Raw genomic sequence first — 14,811 nt, 5'->3', positions numbered from 1 at the left:
TGGAGTCTGGAGGGTGGCAGTCCCTTCCTACAGCTCCACTAGGCTGTGCCCTGTTGGAGACTTAGGGAGCTCTGTCCCTATATTTCCCCTCCACACTGACCTGGTAGAATATCTCTGTGAGGGCTCCACTCTTTTGGAAGTCTTCTGCCTGGGCATCCAGGCTTTTTTATACATCTTCTGAAATCTAGGGGAAAGCTTCCAAGCTTCCTTCATGTTTGCATTCTTTGCACCTGCAGACTTAACACCAATGGAAACAGCCAAAGCTTATGTTTTTTTGCCTTCCATATCAATGGCCTGAACTGTACCTGAGGCCCTTTGAGCCACATCTGGAGCTGGAGTAGCCAGGATATGGGGAGCAGTGTCCCAAGGCTGAGTAGGGCAATGGGGCCCTTGGTCTGGCCCCTGAAATTATTTATTCCTGGGCCTCTGGCCATCTCCAAAATGTTTTTGAGGTGGTTTTCCCATTGGATTTTATAACTTGGCTCCCTTTTAGTCATGCTAATCTCTCTATCAAGTAGGTGCTTCACAACCTACTTGGTTTCTTTCTCTACCACAGGGCTAGGCTGCAAATTTCCAAAGTTTTATGCTCTGCTTCCCTTTTAAATATAAGTTCCAAATTTAAGTCATTCCTTTGTTCCCACATCTGATTGTAGGCTGTTAGAAGCAGCAACACTGATTCTGGAATACTTTGCTGCTTAGAAATGTCTTCCACCAGACACCCTAAGTCATAACTCTTAAGTTCAAACTTCCATAGATCCCAAAGACATGGACACAATACAGCCAAGCTCTTTGATAAGGTGTGACACTGGTGACCTTTACTCCAGTTCCCAGTAACTTTCTCATTTCCATCTTAGGCCTTGTCAGCCTGGCCTTAGCTGACTATATTTCTATTAGCATTTTGGTCACAACCACCTAACAAGTCTCTAGGAAGTTCCACACTTTCTGTTGTCTTCTTATCTTCTTCTGAACCCTCCAAACTCTTTCAACCTCTGCCCATTACCCAGTTCCCAAGCTGCTGCCACATCTTCAGGTATCTTTATAGCAATGCTCACTGCTTAGTACCAATTTTCTGGGTCAGTACATTTCTGCGTTACTATAAAGAAATACCTGAGGCTGGTTAATTTATTTTAACATAAAGGTTTAATTGGCTTGTGGTTCTACAAAACACAAAACAGTGCTAACATTTGCTTCTGGTTAGGGCCTCAGGAAACTTACAATCATGACAGAAGGTGATGGGGGAGCCAACATATCACATGATGAGAATGGGAGCAAGAGAGAAAGATAGAGGAGGTGCCAGGATCCTTTAAAAGAAACAGATTTTTCATGAACTCAGAGCAAGAACTCACTTATCAACGGGGTGGTACTAAGCTATTCATGAGGGATCTGCTTCCATGATCCAAACAATTCCCACCAGGCTTCACCTCCAACACTGAGAATCCCATTTCAGCATGAGATTTGGAGGGGACAAACATCCAAACCATATCAAGTGGTTATTACAAATGTTGATGTGAATGAAGGGCACTGAGGAATTCTCTGGAAGTGTGTCTGTATATCGTAAAATATCCCCAGATGAGTGACTGCATCTGACATAACCAAGTGTATCTCCAAAGAGTAACTGGGTGGAAGAAAACTACATCCACATTCTTCTTTTCATTTTCCTAAGTTTTTTTTCTAATCAATGTAATACATGTGCATGGCTTAAAAAGTCAAATATTTTTTCTCTTCTTTTTCAAGATGGCTGACTAGTTACATAGGATTCCAGTTCTCCTCAAAAAAAAAAATAAAAGTTACTGATGCATGGACGTGTTCCAAATGGAGAACTGAGGGAAGACAGTCAGGATCTGCTGGAGTGCCCACAGAAAGAAAAGGAAAGCAGCAAGAGTCTGGCAGAGACAAACCCCTAAGGAACTCAGAGCCCCATGGCAAGGGCAGGTGGGAGTGCTTCTCTGCCCCCTTACCTATGCGGCATTCTGCTGACCGCATAACTGTTGGGGAGCCTTTCTGTCCTCATGACCCAGGGAAACACTATTGGCGGTGATTTGGAAACTTCTCAGGGAAGAGTAGTGGCTTAAATCCTCCTCACATCAGTGGTCAGGAACAGACATGGAATGGGGTCATCTCCTACCCTCTCTACACTGTTGTGAAGGCATTAGAGGTTTTCACCCTGGAAGTCTGTACATGTGCACTTGGAGAAAGTACTTTTTGTGCTTTTTGCAGTGTACCCCAGCTGAAAGTGAATCTGTGCTTCTTAGGTTTGCATGAAAGGTGGGGCCCAACTCACCCTCCCTACACAGAATGACAATGTGCTGGCAATGAAGGGCAGACAGACTGCAGAGTTGTTGACTCTGAGCTGGGGTAAGAGGCTATGCCCTGAGATCACTTTGGTGGTAGCCACCAGGGGCACATATCTGTGGTCTATAGCTGCACTGCAGCTGGGAAACAAAGGTCAAAATCGACTTGAAATGAAGGTCATGAGCCCAACAGGGGTTCCAGGTGCCATAAGAAAGCCATAAAAACCCATATAGAGACTTGGCCCATTGAAACCACCCAGAAATGAAGCCAAATGATCATATAACATACACCACAGTCATACACTTGAGAAAAAAAAATTAAAAAATTTAAAAGTCCCACCCAAATGATAGCAAAATCAAAAATGAGTGACAGCTACTTCTTGCAAGGATTTAAGCTACCACTCTTCCCAGAGATATTTCCAAATGAGAAGGAAGTAGTACAAGACCTCTGTCAGTAAAAGAACACATAGTGTCTTGACAGCTCCAAACAATTGCACTAGCTCTCTAGCAATGGATCCTAACCAAAATAAAAAAATACAAAATGACAGATGAATAATTCAAAATGTGAATTGCAAGAAAACTCACTGAAATCCAACAAAAAGTTGAAAATCAACACAAAGAAATTAGGAAAACAATTTGGTGTATGAAAGATAAGTAAGCTATATTTAAGAAAAATAGAACTTGTGAAATTGAAAATTTTACTAAAGGAATTTCAAAATACATTTTAGAGATTTAATAATAGACTAGACCAAACAGAAGAAATAATTTCAGAGCTAGAAGATTGATCTTTCCAATTAACCCAGTCAGACAAATAAAGAAGAATGGAAACAAAACAAAACAAAACAAAACAAAAAAAGCCTTAAAGAAATATGGGGTTATGTAAAGCAACCAAATGAACTTAGTGGCATTCCTGGGAGAAGAAATATTAAGCAACTTGGAAAACATATTTGAAGGAATAAATCTGAAAAATTTTCCTAATTTTGCTAGAGAGGTCAACATCCAAATACAATAAATTCAGAGAACACATTCAAGATACTATACAAGATGATTATCACAATGGCATATAGTCATCAGACTATCCAAGGCCAACAAGAAAAAAAATCTTAAAGACAGCTAGAGAAAAAGGCCAAACTACCTAACACGAAATCCCCTCAGACTAACAGAGGACTTATCTGCAGAAACCTTGTGAACCAGAAGAGATTTGGGGCATATTCTTAGCCTTTTTAAAGAAAAAAAAAAAAGCAAGCCAAGCATGTCATATCTTGCCAAAATTAGCTTCATAAACGAAGGAGAAATAAAGGCTTTCCCAGAGAAGCAAATGCTAAGGGAATTTGTCACCACCAGACTAGTACTAGAAGAAATGCTCAAAGGAGTTCTAAACATGAAAACAAAAGGATGACACTTACTACCATAAAAGCACACATAAGTACAAAAAATATTTTTACAGATTCTAGGAAGCAGTCACACAATTGAGACTACAAAGCAACTACCTAACAACACAAAGATGGGAAAAAATCCTCACATATCAATATTAACCTTGAATGTAAATGGCTTAAATGCTCCATTTAAAAGACACAGACTGGCAAATTAGATTAAACAAACAAACACAACTCAACCATTTGCTGCCTTCAAGAGACCCAACTTATGTGTAATGACACTCACAAACTCAAAGTAAAGGGGCGGAGAAAGATGTACCATGCAAATAGAAAAAAGGAGCAAAGGTTGCTATTCATGTATCAGATAAAATAGACTAAACCAATAACAGTAAAATAAGACAAAAAGCATTATAATGACTGGTTCCAATGATAATGTATTCAACTCAACAAGAAGACTTAACATGTGTGTGTGTGTGTGTGTGTGTGTGTGTGTGTGTGTGTGTGTATAGGCAACCAACACCAGAGTACCCAAATTTATAAAACAAATACTCTATGACCCTGGAAAATAGACAACCATACAATAATAGTGGGGGACTTCAACACCCCACTGACAGCACCAGACAGATCAACAAAGCAGAAAACTAACAAAGAAACTCTGGACTTAAACTGTACTTTTGACCAAAGGTAACTCATAGACATCTACAGAACATTCTATGCCAAAACTGAAGAATATACATTTTTCTCATCTGTACATAGAATATTCTCTAAAATTATTCATATTATCCAGCAATCGCACTGCTGGGTATATAACCAAAAGAAAGGAAATCAACATATTAAAGAAATAGCTGCATTTTCATGTTTGTTGCAACACTGTTTACAATACCTAAGATTTGGAGGAAACCTGAGTGTCCGTCAACAGATGAATGGATAAAGAAAATGTGGTACCTATACACAAAGAACTACTATTCAGCCATAAAAAATAATGAGAGTCATTCATCTGCAGCAACATGAATGGAACTGGAGGTCCACGCTATGCTAAGTAAAATGAGCCAGGCACAGAAAGACAAACATTGCATGTTCTTACTCATTTGTAGGATCTGAGAATAATAATGAAAAAAAAAGATCCCCTGGAGATAGAGAGTAGAAAGATGATTACCAGAAGCTAGGAAGGGTAGTAACGGGCTGGGGAGGAGGTAGATATGATTAATAAGTACAAAAAATAGTTAGAATGAATGAATAAGGCCTAATATTTGATAGCACAGCAGGGTGACTATAGTTAATAATAATCTAATTATACCTTTTAAAATAAGTAAAAGAGTATAATTGGATTGTTTGTAACACAAAGGATAAATGCTTGAGGGGATAAATACTCCCTCATCCATGAAGTGATTATTACACATTGCATGTCTGTATCAAAATGTCTCACATACCCTATAAATATGTACACCTACTATGTACCCAAAAAATTAAAAATTAAAAAATAAACAAATAAAATTGATTATATGCTTGGTCATAAAGCAAGTCTCAATAAATTCAAGAAAAATCAAAATTATATTAAGCATCTTCTTGAATCACAGTGGAATAAAATTGGAAATCAATCCAAGAGGAACTCTCAAAACCACACAAGTACAGGGAAACTAAACAACTTGCTCCTGAATGACTTTTAGGTAAACAACACAATTAATTCAGAAATCAACAAAAATTAACAAATGAAAATAAAGACACAACATACCAAAGCCTCTGAGACATAGCAAAAGCAGTGTTAAGAAGAAAATTTATAGCACTAAATACCCATATCAAAAAGATAGAAAGATCTCCAGTTAACAACCAAATGTTACACCTAAAGGAGTTTAAAAAATAAGAACAAACCAAGCTGGCAGGACCCCAAGCTAAGAACCCCAACCTAGCAGGAGAAAACAAATAACAAAGATCAGATCAGAACTACATGAAATTGAGACCAAAAAACATACAAAGGATCAATGAAACAAAAAGTTGGTTCTTTGAAAAGATAAACAAAATTGATAGACCACTAGATAGGTTAAACAAGAAAAAAAGAAAATTCAAACAAGTGCAATCAGAAAGGATAAAGGTGGCATTATAATAAATATCACAGAAATACAAAAGATCCTCAGAGACTGCAAGGAATATCTCTATATACACAAACAGAAAAACCTAGAGGAAATTGATAAATTCCTGCAAACATACAACCTCCAAAGATTTAACCAGGAAGAAACTGAAATCCTGAACAAACCAATAATGAGTTAGGAAATTGAAGCAGTAAAAAAAAATTCCACCAACCAGAAAAAGTCCAGGACAAGAAAAATTCACAGCCAAATTCTACAAGATGTACAAAGAAGAGCTGGCACCAATCTTTCTGAAGCTTTTCCAAAAAATTGATGAGGACAGATTCCTTCATAACTCATTCTACAAAACCAGTATCATCTTCATACCAAAATTTGATAAGGACACAACAAAACAAAGAAGACTACAGGACAATATCTTTGATGAACATAGACACAAAGATTATCAACAAAATACTAGCTGATAGAGTGCAACAGCACATTAAAAAAGATATTCATTGTGATCAAGTGGGCTTTATTCTAGAAATGCAAGGATTATTGAACAAACACAAATCAAATGTGATTCACTATATAAACAGAATTTAAAACAAAAACCTTATAATCATTTCAATAGAGGCTGAAAAAGCATTGGAAAAAATCCAACATCCCTTTATGATGAAAACTCTCAACAAACTAGAGAACAAAGGAACATATCTCAAAATAAGAGGAGCCATATATAACAAACCCACAGCCAATGTCACACAGAATGGGGAAAAGTTGAAAGCCTTCTCCCTGAGAATTGAAACAAAACAAAGATGCCCACTCTTACCACTCCTATTCAACATAGTACTGGAAGTCCTAGCCAGAGCGATCAGGCAAGAGAAAGAAATAAAAGGCATCCAAATAGGAAAAAAGGGACTCAAAGTCTCTCTGTTTGGTGATGACATGATCCTACACTTAGAAAACCCTAAAGATTTCTCAAAAGACTCTGAGACATGATAAATGACTTCAGTGAAGTTTCAGAATACAAAATTAATGCACATATTAGCGGCATTTTTATACACCAACAATGTTTAAGCTGAGAACCAAATAAAGAAGTCGATCCCATTTATAACTACAACAAACCAACAATTAAAAACCTATGGATATTCAGAATAGCCAAAGCCATCCTAAGCAAAAAGAACAAAACTAGAGAAATCACAATATCTGACTTCAAATTATACTACAGAGCTGTAGTAACCAAAACAGCATGGTACTGGCATAAAAACAGACACATAGACTAATGGAACAGAATTGAAAACCCAGAAACTAATCCACACATCTACAGTGAACTCATTTTCTTCTCATTTTCTTTCTTTTTTTTTTGAGATGGAGTTTCAATCTTGTTGCTCAGGCTGGAGTGCAATGGCGCGATCTCAGCTCACTGCAACCTCCGCCTCCCAGGTTCAAGCAATTCTCCTGCCTCAGCCTCCCGAGTAGCTGGGATTACAGGCATGTGCCACCAAGCCCAGCTAATTTTGTATTTTTAGTAGAGACAGGGTTTCTCCATGTTTGTCAGGCTGGTCTGGAACTCCCGACCTCAGGTGATCCGCCTGCCTCAGCCTCCCAAAGTGCTGAGATTACAGGCATGAGCCACCGTGATTTTCAACAAGGGTGTCCAGAACATACACTAGGGAAAAGACAGTCTCTTCAATAAATGGTGCTGGGAAAACTGGATATCCATATGTAGAAGAATGAAACTAGACCACTATCTTTCATGAAAGACAAAAATCAAATAAAAATGGATTAAAAACTTAAATCTAAGACCTCAAGCTATGAGACAACTACAAGAAAACACTGGGGACCCTCTCCAGGACATTGGTCTGGGCAAAAATTTTTTGAGCAATACTCCACAAGTACAGGCACCAAGGCAAAAATGGACAAATAAGATCACATCTAGTTAAAAATCTTCCACACAACAAAGGATACAATCAACAAAGTGAGCAGACAACCCACAAAATGGGAGAATACATTTGCAAACTACCCATCTGACAAAGGATTAATAAGCAGAATATATAAGGAACTCAAACAACTCTACAGGAAAAAAAAATCTAATAATCCAATCAAAAACTAGGCAAAAGATTTGAATAAACGTTTATCAAAAGAAGACATACAAATGGCAAACAGGCATATTAAAAGATGCTCAACATCATTTATCATCAGAAGAATGCAAATAAAAACGGCAATGAATTATCATCTCACCCCAGTTAAAATGGTGTATTTCCAAATACAGGCAATAATAAATGCTGGCAAAGATGTGGAGAAAAGGGAACTCTTGTACACTGTTGGTGGGAATGTAAATTAATACAACCGCTATGGAGAAGAGTTCAGAGATATCTTAAAAAACTAACAATTGAGCTACCATATGATCCAGCAGTCCCACTGTTGGATATATACCCAAAAGAAATCAGCATATCAAAGAAATATTTGCACTCTTATATTTGTTCCAACACTGTTTATAATAGCTAAGATTTGGAAGCAACCTGAGTGTCCCTCAGCAGATAAATGGATAAAGAAAATGTGGTACATATACACAATGGGCTACTATTCAGTCATAAAAAAGAATGAGATCCTGTCATTTGCAACAACATGGATAGAACTGGAGGTCATTATGTTCAGTGAAATAAGCCAGGTACAGAAAGAAAAACATCGCATGTTCTCGCTTATTTGTGGGATCTAAAAATCAAAACAATTGAACTCATAGACATAGAGAGTTAAAGGATGGTTACCAGAAGCTGAGTAGAGTAGTCAGGGGCTAGGGGGATGGCGGGGATGGTTAATGGGTCCCCCCCAAAATGGAAAGAATTGAAAAGACCTACTATTTGATAGCACAACAGGGTGACATAGTCAATAGTAACTTAATTGTACATTTTTAAATAACTTAAAGAGTGTAACTGGATTGTTTGTAACTCAAAGGATAAATACTTGGGGGATGGATACCCCATTCTCCATGATGTGTTTATTTCACATTACATGCCTGTATCAAAACATCTCATGTAAACCCCCATAAATATATATGTCTACTATGTGCCCACCAAAATTAAAAATAATAAATAATAATAATGATTTAATTAAAAAAACTTATAAATACATTTAACCAAGTAGGTGAAAGACATCTATAAGGAGAACTACAAAATACTGATGAAAGAAATCATAGATGACACAAACAAATGGGAAAACATTACATGTTCATGAATAGGCAGAATCAATATTGTTAAAAATGACTGTACAGCTCAAAACAATCTACAGATTCAATGCAATTTCTATGAAATTAGCAATGTCATTTTTCACAGAATTAGAAAACACAATTCTAAAACTTATATAGAACCAAAGGAGAGCCCAAATACATGAAGCAATCCTAAGCAAAAAGAACAAAACCAGAGACATCACATTACCAGACTTCGAACTATACTACAAGGCCAAACCAAAATAGCATGGTACTGGTACAAAAATGACCCATAAGTCAATGAAACAGAATAGAGAATCCAGAAATAAAGCCACACACCTACAACCAATTGATCTTTAACAAAATCAACAAAAATTAACAACGGGGAAAGAACACCCTATTCAATAAATAGTTCTGGGAAAACCAGCTAGCCTTATACAGAGGAATACAAGTAGATTCCTACCTCTCACCATATACAAAAATTAACTCAAGATGAATTAAAGACTTATCTGAAACTACAAAAATTGTATAAGAAAAGTAGAAGAAACTCTTATAGACATTGGCCTAGGCAAAAATTCATGACCAAGACCTCAAAAGTAAATGCAAAGAAAAACCCAAAAATAGACAAGTCGGGCTTAATTAAAGATCTTCTGCACAGCAAAATAAAAATCAACAGAGTAGACGGACAACCCACCTACAGAATGAAAGAAAATATTCGTAAACAAAGCACCCAAGAAAGGACTAATATTCAGAATCTATAAAGAACTTAACAAGGAAAAAAACAAATAAATGGCCTGATTAATAAATGGGCAAAGGATATGAACAGAAACTTCTCAAAAAGACATACAAATGGCCAACAAACATGAAAAATGCTCAATATTACTAATTGTAAGAAAAATGTAAATTAAAGCCACAATGAGATACCATCTCACACTGGTCAGGTTGGCTATTATTAAAAAGTCAATAAATAACATATGTTGGCAAAGATGCAGAGAAAAAAGCATGCTTATATACTGTTGGTGGGAATGTAAATCAGTTCAACCTCTATGGAAAACAACATGGAGATTTCTCAAATAATTAAAAATAGAACTACTATTCAACCCAGAAACCCAACTACTGTCTATCCAAAGGAAATTAACCATTTATCAAAAAGATACCTGCAGTTGTATGTTTATCACAGCACTATTCACATTAGCAAAGTCACGGAGTCAACCTAGTTGATCAATAAAGAAAATGTAATATATTTACACCCTGGAATGCTATGCAGTCATAAAAAGAATGAAATTATATCCTTTGCAGCAACATGGATGGAACTGAAGGCCATTTTCCTAAGTGAAATAACTCAGAAACAGAAAATCAAATACTTCATGTTCTCACTTATAAGGAAGAGTTAAATAATGGGTACACATGGTCATAAAGATGGGAATAATAGACACCAGAGATCCCAAAAACAGGGAGGGTGGAAGAGGAGCAAGAGTTGAAAAGCTACATATAGGGTACTATGTTCACTCTTTGGGTGAGGGGTTCGCTAGAAGCTCAAAAAACAAAACAAAACAGAAACCAGCATTTTGCAATATATCCATATAACAAACCTGCACATGTACTCCCTGAATCTATAATATTTTTAAAAATAATTTTTTAAAAGTCAAATTACTAGATATTCAATCAAGTCATCACTTGACTTCCCCATCTTCTCCTATCCTCAGAAGCAATTTCAGCTTTTAGCTATATGCTCTGCATTTATTCCTATGTTAGCTTTTTACATAAAATATTTATAGTCATTTTTGATTTCTTGATTTTAGATGTTATCTAAATATATTACAGAAATGTGAGTTAACCCTTTAAAGCTCCCACCACACACACCCTTCACTTTTATTCTTTCTTCTTTCTCATTATAATTTTGTCACAATTTTTGGTAGAGTCATTATTCAATGTTTACCTTATGATAATATAAGTACATATGTTCATAGCTGAGTCAAGTTATGAACTAATAACAGGGTTTCTTTTTTATCTAGCTTTTTAATTTTTAATTATTTAATTACATAATTTAATTATCTAGCTTTTTAATTTGCTATGAGTACATATCTTCATAGCTGAGTCAAGTTATGAACTAATAACAGGGTTTCTTTGCTTATCCAGCTTTTTAATCTTTCCAAGAAGTTAGTAACTGCTTCATTTTTAGTTGTTGGTGTTGGGAATTTGCTTATATCCCAAATTTTCTAACAAATTTTATCTCCAATGTTAATAATATTTTCTCACAAATAAGTACTTCGTGAATTTCACTGATTAATTCCTTTCTGGAAGACATCTCTCCTGAAGTCCCCACCTACCTACTTTGGCCTGAACTTATTAACCTCTAGGCCCTCAGCACAGCTGCCGTCTGAGGACTGTCTATCACTTCATTTCAGTGTTGGCTCCCCTGTCTCTGGGTTCCATATCTTCTCTCTTGGTACATTACTCTGATTGAGGACATCCTTCAGTAGCTTACTCTAAAAAGCTAAACAGAAAAGAAAATGCAGGGCCGGGCGCAGTGGCTTTCGCCTGTAATCCCAGCACTTCAGGAGGTCGAGGCGGGTGGATCACGAGGTCAAGAGATCAAGACCATCCTGGCCAACAGGGTAAAACCCCGTCTCTACTAAAAATACAAAAAAAAATTAGCTGGGCATGGTGGTACGCGCCTGTAGTCCCAGCTACTAGGGAGGCTGAGGCAGGAGAATCGCTTGAACTCGGGAGGCAGAGGCTGCAGTGAGCCAAGCTCACGCAACTGCACTCCAGCCTGGCGACAGAGCGAGACTCCGTCTCAAAAAAAAAGAAAAGGAAAAGCAAACAAAACCACAATGAGATATCACCATATCATTGTCACAATGGCTAATATTAAAAAGATAAAAGATAGCTCGTGTTGGTGGAGATGTGGAGAAAAGGGACCCCTTGCACACTGTTGGCAGAAATGTAAATTGGAATAGCCATTTTGGAAAACACTACAGAGGTTCCTCAACAAATTAAAAATAGAAACTAAATCCCAGTAATCCCTGTTCTGGGTGTACATCCAAAATAATTGGAATACGTATGTGAAAGAGATATCTGCACTCTCAGTTCAATGCAGCACTATTCACAATAGTCAAGACATGAAAGCAACCTAAATGTTCATCAATGGATGAATGGATGAAGAAAATGTGATATATATGTATACATACAATTAAACACTATTCAGCCATAAAAAAGAAGAAAATTTTGTCATTTGTGACAGCGTGGATGAACCTGGAGACATTATGTTAAGTGAAATAAGCCAGGCCCAGAAGGACAAATATTACATGATCTCATTTACATGTGGAATCTAAGAAATGTAAACTCATAAAAGTAGTGAGTATAATGGTAGTTACTAACAGGCAGGTGAAGGGAATAGAGAAAAGGCAGATGTTGGTCAGAGTACAAAATTTCAGTTACACAGGAGGAATAAGTTTTAGTGATTATTATTATTGTAACCATAAGAAACAATAATGTATTATATATTTCAAAATTGCTAAAAGAGATTTTAAATGTTCTCACCGTATACACACAAAAAGATAAGTAGGCGAAGTGATCGTTAGGTTAATTAGTTTTACTCTTCCTATAACTTAAACGAGTATCAAAATGTCACATTGTATCCCATAAATGTGTACAATTTTTATTTGTCAGTTAAAAATAATTTTTAAAAAGCTAAATGGAAAGTAAAAATTTTCAGGACTTAACATGTCTGAAAATATTTTCATCCTACTCATTGTTGATTGGCACATTTCTTTCTCATTTTCTGTATCACATGTGTACTTTTAGGATCTTTTCTTTCTTTACTTCATTCTTGAATTTCATGAACAATTGATGGATCTTGGTGGATACTTGCAGGTTGTAAAATTATGTCTTCCTGCCTTGGAAAAATTCTTATACTAATATTTTTAAATGAAATATTAAATTTTGTGACAACTGTAGATTCACATACATTTGTAAAAAGGACCAAAGAGAGAGATCCTGTTTACCCTTTAATTATTTTCCTTCAATGGTAAAACCTTGCAAACATATAGTACAATGTCACAGCCAGAGTATTGACATGATGCAGTAAAGAACACCATGAAGATCCTTTGGGTTGCCCCTTTACACACAATCCTTTACAGCTCCCATCTTCTCCTTAACCCCTGGTAACCACTAATCTGTTCTCTATATCTAAAAACTTTTTTCAAGAATGTGAAATAAATGAAATCATATGTAACCTTTTGGAATTGGCTTTTTCATTCAGTATAATTTTCTGGAGATTCAGGTTATTTCATTTATCAGTATTTGTTTCTTGTTAGCAGTAATTTGCTGAGAAATAATTCTTGGTATAAATGTGCCACAGTTTGTTCAGTGGAGTATTCTGGGTTACTAAGTTTCTTTGGGCACTTGAAACATATGCCATGTTTTTTCTGGTTGCCATGATTTCTGATGAGAAATTCATTGTCATCTGAACTGTTTTTCACTATAGGTAAGGTGTCATTTTCTTTGTCTGGGTTCAAGATTTTTTTTGTCTTTAGTTTTTATTTACTTATTTTTATTTATTTTTAAGTTGACAGATAACATTGTATGTTTTCATGCTGTACAACACGATGTTTGGAAGTATACATGCATTGTAAAATAGTTAAATCTATTTAATTAACAAATATATTACCTGACATACTGATCATTTTTGTGGTGAAAGCACATAAAATCTATTGTCTTTATATTTTTCAAGAATACAACATATCATTATTAATTATAGTTATCTTGCTTTACAATAGATCTCTTGAAATTTGTTCTTACTTTCTAACTGTAATTTTGTGTGCTCTGATTGACATCTCCTTATCCCCTCTTGTTCAGCCTCTGATAATCACCATTATACTCTCTACTTCTAGATATCAACTTTTTTAGATTACGCATACAAATGAGATCATGTGCTATTTGTCTTTCTGCGCCTGGCTCATTTCACTTAACATCATGTTCTCCAGGTTAATCAGTGTTGTCACTAATGACAATGTTCCATTCTTTTTATGGCTGAATGGTATTTTATTGTGTATATATACCACATATTATTTATCTACTCGTCCACTGATGGGCATTTAGATTGCCTCCATGTCTTGGTTTTTATGAATAATGCTGTAATGAACATGAAAGTACAGATGTCTCTTTGACATGCTTATTTCAGTTGCTTTGGATATATACCCAGTAGTCATATTGCTGGATTATATGCTACTAACATTTTTCATTTTTTGAGAAACTTCCATAATGTTTTCTATAATGGCTCTGTTTATATTCCCATCAACAGCATGCAAGGATTTCCTTATCTTCACATCGTTGCCACATCATCTTTCATCTTTTCTATATTAGTCATTCGAACTGGGTTGAGGTGAAATATTATGGTGGTTCTGACTTGCATTTTCCTAACGATAAGTGATGTTGAGCATTTTTCATATACCTTTTTGGGCATTTGTATGCCTTCTTTTGAAAAACAACTATTCATGTCTTTTTCCCTTTCTTTAATTGGGCTATTTTGTTTGTTTTTGTTATGGAGTTGTTTGAGTTCCTTATATAGTTTGGATATTAACCCTTTGTGTGATGTATAGTTTGCATATTTTCTTTCATTCTTTAACAATTCCATTTATAATAGCTACAAAAAATAATAAATACATAGGAATAAATTTAACCAAAAAAGTGAAAGATCTCTACAATAAATATTATAAAACATGAATGAAAGAAATTGAAGAAGACACAAATACATGGAAAGGTATCCCATGTTAACGGTTTTAGAATAATTAATATTGTTAAAATGTCCACACTATCCAAAGTGATCTACAGATTCAATGCAATTCCTGTAAAAATACCAATTATATTCTCCC

This window comes from Symphalangus syndactylus, chromosome 7 (assembly GCF_028878055.3).
Source record: "Symphalangus syndactylus isolate Jambi chromosome 7, NHGRI_mSymSyn1-v2.1_pri, whole genome shotgun sequence".
NCBI classification, from domain to species: domain Eukaryota; kingdom Metazoa; phylum Chordata; class Mammalia; order Primates; family Hylobatidae; genus Symphalangus; species Symphalangus syndactylus.
This window is presented reverse-complemented; position numbering follows the sequence as displayed.